Source organism: Gavialis gangeticus, unplaced genomic scaffold (genome assembly GCF_001723915.1).
Source record: "Gavialis gangeticus isolate Ggan-Ray unplaced genomic scaffold, GavGan_comp1, whole genome shotgun sequence".
Lineage (NCBI taxonomy): Eukaryota > Metazoa > Chordata > Crocodylia > Gavialidae > Gavialis > Gavialis gangeticus.
In genome coordinates, this window is record NW_017728995.1 from 17,427,944 (window position 1) to 17,439,469 (window position 11,526).

Here is an 11,526-nt window from a genome sequence, read left to right on the forward strand (position 1 = left end):
ATGCATCAGCAGGTGCGTGACAAACAGAACCAAGGAGGTGATACTTCCCCTCTATCGGCACTCGTCAGACTGCAGTTGGAGTACTGTGTACAGTTTTGGCCGCCACACTTCAAGAGGGATGCAGATAACCTGGAGAGGGTCCAGAGGAGGGCCACTCATATGGTTAAGGGCTTGCAGACCAAGCCCTACAAGGAGAGACTAAGGCACCTGGACCTCTTCAGCCTCCGCAAGAGAAGGTTGAGAGGTGACCTTGTGGCTGCCTATAAATTCATCATGGGGGCACAGAAGGGAATTGGTGAGGCTCTACTCACCAAGGCGCCCCTGGGGGTTCACAAGAAATAATGGCCATAAGGTAGCAGAGAGCAGATTTAGACTGGACACTAGGAGGAACTTCTTCCCAGTTAGAGTGGCCAAGGTCTGGAATGGGCTCCTAAGGGAGGTGGTACTCTCCCCTACCCTGGGGGTCTTCAAGAGGAGGTTGGCTGGGCATCTGGCTGGGGTCATCTGAACCCAGCACTTTCCTGTCTATGCAGGGGGTCAGACTCGATGATCTGTTGAGATCCCTTCTGACCCTAACATCTATGAATCTATGACTCTAGGCACTTAGAAAATAGATTTCTATGCTCACTCTAGAGTTAAATTCATAGCAGACCTCAAGGTATAAGCCTCTAGCAGCAGAAAGCACACCACTTACAACTCAGGAGCTCTTGAACCAGTACGACTGTACCTAGAGAATTCACTAATTCAGAGTGTACCCACACAGCAGCTGCAGGAGCATCTGGTAGTAAACTCCACCCAGTGTTTAAAACCAGTCTGCTTAGTCACAGGCAGCACCACTTCCTGTGTTCTCACCCACAGTGAACAGCTTCTCAAGCACAGCTGCCTCATGCAAATATAATCCAACCTTATCAGAGGCTTCTGCAAGTGCAAGGGATACAGACAGCAAGCATCTAGGTTCATGGGGTGAATCCAGGCCGTTGTTGAGTTTGCCACAAACTTAAGCCTCAGCTTTTAAGTTTCCAAGGTAAAAATTCTGAACAAAGCCCTAAGCCCACATAGTGCCAAGAGCCTTCACTTCCCACAGCAGCCAAAAGAAACTAGCAGCACCTCCCAAAATCTGGCTCAAAATAACCTCCCTTCCCAAGTCCAAATAATGACAGGGAAATGTTATCCCATATCACCTCTGTGTATTTTCAACAGGGGATGTGAGATGTTGCGTCTGAAGTTAATAACAATTGCAAGAGTTCTCTAGTTAAGGCCACAATGGGATAACTACAGAAAAATAATAGGCAGCAACTAAGAGTAATTAATGCACAATAAACAAGCTTTTAAACCCCTTACCACAATGACTACCAGGGAAAGCAATGGTTAGGAAGTCACAGGGAGAAGAGTGAAAGCAGACTTGATGCTGCTCTAGCTGGTGCTGCGAGCTTTAGCAATTTCAAACAGCCCTAAGATATAGCGTGTGCAAGAGTGGCTTAAAGACTTCCCTCTTGCCCCTCCTCTTCCATCCCAAGAATAGACAGAGACAAAGACTTGGAGCCAAATCTTTTCTGTAATTCTGATAACATTTAAATACTGTTGTCTACAGTAATAACCTCAAAGTCACCTAAGTATTTCTAAGGTGCCTGTCTCTAAGTACCATCTATAGCCAGTTAACTCTCACTTAACAAGTTCTATTTAGTAGCCAGTTCTCAACCTGTCCTCTCCTTCAGGTACTGATTGCTTCCTCTCCCCCTGGTATTTTTCTATCTCCCTTTCCTCCCTGAGAGCAGCATCTCTTCATATCCAGCTCTCTACTTTGTTTTCATGATGAGACACCTTTCAACTACATGAAACTGCAGGAGCAAGCAGAGGAAGAAGAACAGCTGGTTTCACAGGCTCTGCTGACTAAACCTGCAAGCCAGCTACCAGCTTTGAATAGTCACAGCATTAGTGGGCAAACACTTCCCTGAAGACACTGTGCTGCTGCTAGCTGCCTGAGAAAGGCAGTCTTGTATGACAGTAATCTTTTTCAGATGGTGCATGTCACATCGGACAGATCTAGAGAGCCAGGAAAAGTATGAGAAAGAAAAGCAATTCTCCAGCAGAGCATTTGGGAGTTTTGTTGCCCACAAATAATGACACTGAAAGGTCTGAAACTTCTGTTGATCCCTCACAGAGAAGAAACCAAGGTAGAGATTTTGGTAGAGACTCCCAGCTTAGGAATTAGATAGCTATTCACCATCAACATTTCACACAACATGCATAAAACCACAACCAATGTATAACACCATCTGTAAGAAACATTCACAATGTTTCTTTAAAGAGAAAATCCAGAACCCCGTAATATCAACATACAGGTCTGTGAAAGCCTATGATCTACATGACAATAACTGGCTCAGTCAAAATGCACTCTCAGTTGGGAGAGGTCCACACTTGATACGTTTAAGGCAGTTTATAACATGATTCCCTTTGGGGAATGACTTTGCAACGTTCCAGTGATACAGCTAAAAATCTCACTAACTCCCGTAGTCACAGCTTGGTACTGTAGTACATGGGGGGGCGTATTACACAGCCACTCAGAAAGCCACTACTGTGTGATAAGATGGATAGTGCATATTGTACATCCAGCAACAGATTCTGCTTAAAGTTGCCTTTTCTCCAATTAATTTCCCTGCACACTATTTAGCAGTATTTTGACACCTGGTTAGAAAAAGCAACTCAAAATGTCACTGCAGGATAAGAGGCCTGAGGAGAAGCTTGAAAACCAAAATTTCACCAGCTCTGTACTTTAATGTTTTGTGAATCCCAGGATGTCAGAGAAATTGACAGTTACTTTGAAATATCACTTACAGGTGCCATCTCAGGGAGAGGATTTCAGGCTGTGGATCCCAAGGCAAAGGAGGTGCCTCCCCCAACTCAGAAGCAGGATTGCAGACACATCCCTTTTCCTTAATTTACTGATTAGCTCAGCTGGCTCCCTGCTCAGAGCATAAGTAGTTCTGGACTGACATCTAAAGTACTTAGCTTCCCAGGGCCAAGTACTTAACAGTATGGGGTTGCAGAACTTCATGGGTAAGCACTTGTATCTTTTATTGGGTCTACCTCTGATTTTGAAGAAAGCAAAAATGAAGGAAAAAACTCCTAGTTTCATAGCTTCATTCAACTGTGGCAAGAGTTCCTAGAATTGGCAGGGGGTCGGACTTGATGATCTGCTCAGGTCCCTTCCAACCCTACCGACTATAAAACTATGAATTCATCAGGAGGGCCTTAGTATATATGCACAGTGCAGAAGCAGAACATGCAAGAGTTACTTTGGTACCAAGACTTTAGGAACTACAATAGTGGAGGCAAATAAATAGAAAGGTCAAAGTTCACTGCTGATTTCCAGGGGAGACCATAGAGAAACCATCCTGCTGCACTGCCAACTTCCTATGGCCTGCTCTGTCTGCAAAGTAGTCAAGGGCCCTCTGTGAGGGCTGGGGCCAAGGATAACACAAAGTTAACTAACCTCTTTTTTCCATACCCCTAGTTGGTTGCCCCCTCTGCCTGTAACTAGGATGGAAACATGGTCCATTATTACCAGCACAGCACAAACACAAAACAGGTCTAGGCTTAAAACAGGAGTTATTATGTAGCTGTAAATTTCACCAGTTGATAAGGAGAAGTGGTCAATCTAACACTTTAAGCACCTTAATAAAAGGTCAAATTCTCACTGGTCCCTAAAGAGAAGAGAGTAAACTACACGAATTTAAGCTCCGGTTTCTCCCTTACTCCCACCCTGCTGTGTGGACATGACCCCTCCTTTTCATGAGGAACTGGAAAGCATCAGGGAGACTGTCACTGAGTTTGCTCTCTGCACTGTGAGATTTAAATCATGTCTGTTTTAAAGAACTGGTATGAAACCTGCCATATTTATGTTGTAAAAGATATGGTAAAATGTTCACTTAAGCACACAGGTGTCTTGAACAGGTATTCAGTTGGATATCACAGTTAGCACTCAGTTGGCAGTTTGGAAATTGGGCTGACTGAATATGCACTGAGACTGAAGTACACTAGTCGTATTCCAGCATAGATAATGATGTTCCACCTCAATAAAATATTGCTTTTTCTCTATTTAAATAAACAGCACTTATTTATGGTCATACATCTCAATATGTCACTGTGCTTTAGCAGTGTTGGTGACTATGAGTACCAGTATTTTCTGTATGAAGAAACTTAGGTAGAGGGTGTTACTAAGCCAAAATCCAAATGGCTGGTTGGTGAAAGACCCAGGAATAGAAGCCAGATTTCTCCACTCCCAATTACTTTCCAACCACTAGAAAAGAGCATTGGGAATCTCCTGAATGACAGGTGGCGTATTAGTCATTATCTTCCTAGAGCCACTAGGAAACCTCTCTGTGCTACAGTTGGTTCTTCCATATCTGGGTTGGGATCTGTTAGCAAGACAATGTACAAATCTTAAAACACAGATTCCAGTGCTACATCCTGTTCAACAACAAAATAGAGGCGATGTCTCAGAAATGACAATGCAAGTTTTCACTAACACTGGGTTAAAAATAGCCTGGTTTGCTGGGAGAGCTCTTTTTAATAAGCAAGAAAAGCTGAGAGGGAGAAATGGCTACAGGTATGAAGGAATGTGTAGATGATGCATAGATTTCATAGACATTTGGGCTAGAAGGGACCCTGGAGGATCATTGAGTCCAGCCCCTGACCCAGGGGCAGGAAGTCAGCAGGGAACATAGGATCCCAGCAAGATAAGCATCCAAATATGTCTTGAAGGCATTCAAAGTGGGTGCTTGAACTGCCTCCGGCGGCAGTCTATTCCAAACCTTGGGGGCTCGGACAGTGAAGAAGTTCTTTCTTATGTCCAGCCTGAATCGGTCACAGTGGAGTTTGACCGATTCAGGCTGGACATAAGCATGTCAGAGACATTAAGGAAAAAAAGGGAAAAAGGAAATAAAGCCTAAAAATAACTTATTCCACGAAAATATCGCATGTCAAAAAGACAAGTGCTACCTCTTAAAAATTCAAAGCAGGAACTAGGAAGTGAGAAGAGGAAGGACAAATCAATTGTTCTAAATCAGAAAGAAAACAAATTAGGCCCAGTCTTTGCTTTTAAACTGTTCTCCACCCCTCTTTCTATCATTAATTATTAACTTTTAAACAAGATACGATACTTGCAGCTGTTGCACAAAATGTTAAAGAAAATAGAGCACACAAGATCCAAAGTGGTTCCCTTTAAATTAAAAACCATCATCACTTCTCCTAATGCAAAAAAATCATACATGGAAGCTAGGTCTCCCATTGAACCCCTTCAGGTCCAGCATGTTGTACTCATACAGTTCCTCCACCTGCCCACCCACAGGGACAGATCTAGGTCCTAACTACAGTCCTGCTGGAATCACCTGAGATCTTCAATTTGCAGGATGCAGGCTCATGAAACACCTCCTGACTATTGTAGTTGATTGTGAAGTGTTCATATTCCCAACCTAACATTCCTATATTTTCTTCTTCAGGGATATTTACTGAATTAAAGTGATTTGATCTGTGAACCATACACTGCAGTTTAAGCAATTCTGTTCTGCTTGGTATAGACTGCTGGCTAACACTGTCCTTTTATGCTACTGATTTGGACCAACTTTTAGGCTAAAGTAAAATATTCAGCAGCATGGAGAAAGGTTGAAGATAGGAATTTTGCTGGCAATCAAACTAAGGAAATTCCTTAAAAAACAATTTCCTTCCTATCGTAGTTTGTGAGTTGGGGGATTTTGGTAGGTGGAGGAGGTGATTCCCTACCCCCCCAGTGATATTATTAGGCATGAATACAAAATCATTCAAGTGGTTTGTGTCAGAGACCACTTCAGAGACAAGTTCCCAGACTTTCTGAGGCACAGCATGGGAACCAACAAGAGAAACAGGTCTGGCAGCACTGTTCCAGATTCAGGGAAAACTTTATGCAGAGTGTAAAAAAAGGCATTTTGTACAAGGCCATCTCATGGTCCTGCTACTGCTTTACTATAAAAAGCTGCAAGTCTGCTGGTTAAGGCATGAGATCTGGAATGAGAACCTCAAGCTTGTATTTCCAGTTTTGCCTTTAGTTTACCAGGGGAACCTAGGTACAGAAAGGCTAAGACACTTGATGACTAAGTCTCCCCACCTGTAAGCAAATACACTTTCTTGTCTTTATTTGCAAAAAGCTTTAGGCTCTTTCAGAGACAGTCTACAGAAGTGCAAGGAAATATTTAAAGACATCACATCTTCAAAAACCTTTTAATCTTCAAAAAAACTTACAAATATTAAACTTCCCTGAAAACTGTAAAGTATCAATGTAACAGGGGTGTTCGGTTTCTAGATATTTTGGGGTATTTAAATATTTTAGATATTCAGCTTCAGATAAAAAATTATTCCTGCAGAGAGTCCAAGGTTTCCAGAAAAGCAGTAAACCAATCCCTAATATTTGTTTCCATTCTGAATTTGCATAGACACAATGCAAAAATAACCTTGATGTATTTAACATACCACTGCTGAGAAATGTGGATTAAAAAATACAAAACCAAATCAGTAGCTTGATCTAGAAACAGGAAGAAGTTACTTATGTGAAAAACTAATGCTATTAAAAATACAATAAAGGCTACATGTGAGAGCTGAAAAGCTAGTAGTACTTGGACAGTGTCCACTTGCACTTCCTTCCTGAATCCCTAGCATAAGTTTTTGCATGCTTCCTAAACAAGCTTCAGCTAGCAACACTTCCTAATGTCTGTAAGATTCCTCAAGGCTTAAATTACTATTAATTAAATGCTACCCACAAAAATTCCTTTTGTAAGGCTATGTTAAAAGCAAGATTCTTATAGCAATCTCCCATAATAATATATACTATATAAACTGAGTTTACCTGTGTGGGGTTAGCAGCTACACATAAAGTTCTTCTGTAAAAAGAGAACAAACAAATGGTTATGAAATCTTTGTGCTATGCTTCAAACAGGAAAAAAAATTCTATAAAAGCACAAAGTAATGTGAATAATCTTAGTACTACTGGAATTAGCACACCAGGCAAACTTCCGTAATGCTCAAGCGTCTTCCCTGTTTTCTAATCAATATTAAGTGCAGACATAGGGCAAAAAGGTTGTCTCATCAAGTATTTATAGGTTTTGGTCTATATAATAGGGACCAGTGTAGGAGCCAGAGTCCTGCCCTCTGTTCCACTGGGAATGACACCTGTAATTACATCACAGGCAGAACTGAACTCTAGTCCCAAATACACAAGTTGCACGTAAATCTTCAATTAGAGGCAATTCATGCCCAGCCCTCTGGGTGCTACAATGGGGCTAGTGTGGTTGCCCAGTGTTAAGGGCAGGGTGGATTTGGCAGCTCATGCTCTTGGGAACACATGTGCTACAATGCCCAGATCCTCAGTGGCTTTCTTCATGCTACCACATAGGGAGGACTGGAGATGGAGTGTTAATCACCAAGCACACCCATCCACAGGAAGGACTGGTGTACCCCAAATTAATACAGTTTTGAGACTGGAACAGAAGCTGAGAGAGCTCTGCTGCTCCATAACCTTCAGGAAAATAAAAGCATTTAATCTTCCAAAAAACTTTCAAGTTTATAACCCTGTACACTGAGAATGGACTTTAGCCTTTGATATGCTTGTATTACATGCAGTTACCTGGGTGTAGGGGCTGTGTGCAGTAGCCACATACACACCCTACCTTTAGCAATGTTGTGGATGACTTATTTGGTAAATATGGAGTAGTTTCCATTGCAGTAATTAAATTCTGTACCAAACAACTTCCACCTGATGCAAGCACTTAATAGCCATTAGCATCAGTGCAAATAGTAGGTAATATGCATTTTCAAGGAATAGTCTTTCTCTTCTTCCACAGCTGGAATGCTAAAAGTATTTATAATCTAAATTACCTGGCACTTAGAGATCTTTATGTTCCAGTAAAGAAGATCAACAGGCTATCAACAATGTAAATTCAGTAAAGATGTCTGCATATTTCACATTTCTATCAATTTAAATATAAACTATTTTGTTAATTCATGTACTCATAGGGTCTTTTGAAATAAAGGCATTTTCAGTGACTATCATGGGCACTAGGTACTAGTATGTTATTGACTGTGTTTATTCTCCGCTCTGATCGGCCTTTGTATGGATGAACTCAGGCTCTTTCCATTGGCCTCAATAAGGTTTTTGATTTGTTTCCTAGAGCACCTCAGCAGCTACTTTGGGAAAGTGGCTCTCAACTTCTATAGGTGATGAGACACTCCAGGCACCCTTTGAAAAATGCTAATCTTAGTTTTGCCTACAGAAAAACCCTTCAGCAGTTTTTCTGTGGTAAAGAACTCAGAAAGACCACAACTCTGGGTTTGTATTTTTTAAATCTCTGGGTGGATCATGTTTGCGCACCTAACAGTGCTACCTAACACTGTGTGGCAGGCACCCCTGAAAGGTCTCCAGGAACCCCGGAGAATCACTGCCTCTAGGGAAAGAACCCGTTGTAGCGTAACAAAAACCACGGAGAATTTTACTTCCTTTTCAGCAAAAACACAGAAACATGGAGGTTTTTCCTGACAGGTCCACCAGCCCCAACGCGGTCCTCAGTTCAAGGCAGATCCCTTCTGCCTGTGGAGGAAATGCGCTGCCCACCCAGAGCCAACTGCTTTGGTCTCGGCATGATCCTAGGGCAGAGGTTTTTCTCATTCACGGACCCGTAAATACCATGTATGGACCCGGATCCTAGGGCAGCATTTTTTTCTCATTGACGGACCAGTCAAAAAAAATGCCAACTGGAGGCACAGACCCATTGGGTGTTCAATCCTTCTTTCGCAGACCCCTCAGACCCCTCCTCAGACACAGATGAGGCTGAAATTGGTTCCTTATTCCCAATTTCTTATTCCCGGTTCCCTATTCCTTATTCCCAGCTCCTTATTCTTGGTTCCCGGTTTCTTTTTCAAAGCTAACCTAGACCCAATAAAAACTTGTTATTAATGAATTCCACATCCTAAAGAAAGAGAATTTCATTAGTTATGCATATGTACTAATTAATATGTAAAACAGTAGTCCACATCAAGTACAAAGCCCTAAATGAACGTCAGATTAGGATGAGATTATGGGGCAAAATACTTCTTGGGTCACCCCCAATTTCATGGCGATGCCACTGCGGGACTGTCCCAGAGACCCCTGACCACAGTCCCGTCTGGCCCAAAGCACGGTTTGGCTGTGCCAGGCTGCCAGCTAACAGCCCCCATCCCCACTATACTAAGTATAATGGCTTGAATAAGGAACTGACTTTCAGGATAGGATTATGGCTAGAAATTGTGCTTGGGCCACCCATCAGAATACCTCTGTGCCACCAGGGGACTGTCCTGGACATCTCTGACCAGAGACTTGCCTGGCCCAAAGGGTGGTTTGGCCATGCCAGGCTGACAATAGACAGCACCCCAGCTGCTGTGCTAAATACATGGAACCGAATAAGGAACAGGATTGTGGGCTGGGATTATACCCAGAAATCCTCCTTGGGACACCCCAGACTGCACCTCTGGGACACCGGGGGACACTCCTGGACATTTCTGACCAGAGACTTGCCCAGCCCAAAACATGGTCTAGCCTTGCCAGGGTGCCAAAATACAGCACCCCGGACACTGTCCTGAATTAATGGACCTGAAGAATCAAATGGAATTTGGGCTGGGATAATACCCAGAAATCCTTCTTAGGCCACTCCAGAACACATCTCTGTGCCACCAGGGAACTCTGCTGGACATCTGTGACCAGAGACTTGCCTGGCCCAAAATGTGGTTTGGCCGTGCCAGGGCCTCAACTAACAGCACCCCAGCCACCGTGCTAAATACATGGACCCGAATAAGGAACTGGATTATGGGATGGGATTATACCCAGAAATCCTCCTTGGGACACCCCAGACCACCTCTCTGTGCCACCAGGGGACTCTCCTGGACATCTGTGACCAGAGATTTGTCCAGCCCAAAAGGCGGTTTGGCCATGCCAGGGTGCCAACTGACACCCCCCCCCCGACACTGTGCTAAGTATATGGACCTGAATAAAGAACTGGTTTTTGGGCTGGGATTATGGCTAGAAAATCTGTTTGAGTCACCCATCAGAATATCTCTGCACGACCAGGGGACTCTACCAGGTGCACCTGACCAGAGACTTGCCCAGCTGTGCCAGGCTGCCAAACGACAGTACCCCGGCCACTATGCTAAATATATAGACCTGAATAAGGAACAGGCTTTTGGGCTAGGTTTACAGCTAGAAATCCTTCTTGGGCCACCCTATGGCATACCTCTGTGCCCCCGGAGGACACCTTTGACCAGAGACTTGCCTGGCCCAAAAGGCGGTTTGGCCTTGCCTGGCTGCTAACACCCCCCCTCCCCCCCAGCCACTGCGCTAAGTATAATGGCTTGAATAAGGAACTGTTTTTTGGGCTGGCACAGAGATATGGTCTGGGGTGGCCCAAGAAGGATTTCTGGGTATAATCCCTGCCCAAAATCCAATTCCTTATTCAGGTTCATTAACCTAGCACAGTGGCTGGGGGGCTCTCTTTTGGCACCCCGGCATGGCCAGATGCATTCTGGGCTGGGCAAATCTCTGTTCAGAGATGTCCAGAAGCATCCCCTGGTGGCATAGAGACATGGTCTGGGGTGGCCCAAGCAGGATTGCTTGGTTGTAATCCCAGCCCAAAATCCAGTTCCTTCTTCAGTTCCATGTATTTAGCAAAATGGCTGGGGTGCTGTCTGTTGTCAGCCTGGCACGGCCAACCGCCCTTTGGGCCAGGCGAGTCTCTGGTCACAGATGTCCAGGACAGTCACCCATTCTGATGGGTGGCCCAAGCACAATTTCTAGCCATAATCCCAGCCTGAACGCCAGTTCCTTATTCAAGCCATTATACTTATAGTGGGCACGGGGGCTGTTAGTTGGCAGCCCGGCACGGCCAAACCGTGCTTTGGGCCAGGTGGGACTGTGGTCAGGGGTCTTTGGGACAGTCCCCCAGTGGCATCGCCATGAAATTTGGGGTAGGCCAAGAAGTATTTTGCCCCATAATCCCATCCTAATCTGACGTTCATTTACGGCTCTGTACTTGATGTGGGATATTATTTTACATATTAATTAGTACATATGCATAGCTAATGTAATTCTCTCTCTTTAGGATGTGGAATGCAATAATAACAAGTTTTTATTGGGTCTAGGTTAGGTTTGAAAAAGAAACCGGTAACCGGGAATAAGGAACCAACTTCAGCCTCATCGGACACGGCGAAACCCGCACGCCAAGGCGTAGCTGGAGCAGAGGGCGTGGGGCTGCAGCCCGGGAACAGCACCAGCTCCTGGCGCTCACCCACGTCTCCACCATCCGGAGCCTGAGCCGCGGGGCGAGGCGAGGCGAGGCGAGGCACGCAGAGGCCGTCTCCACCCGGAGGCCGCGCACGCGGCTAAGCGCGCCCGAGGCTGAGGCAGGGCGCTCCCGTCACAGCCCCGGCCCGGATCCCGCAGCGCCCCCTGGCAGCGGGAGGCCGTGGAGCCGG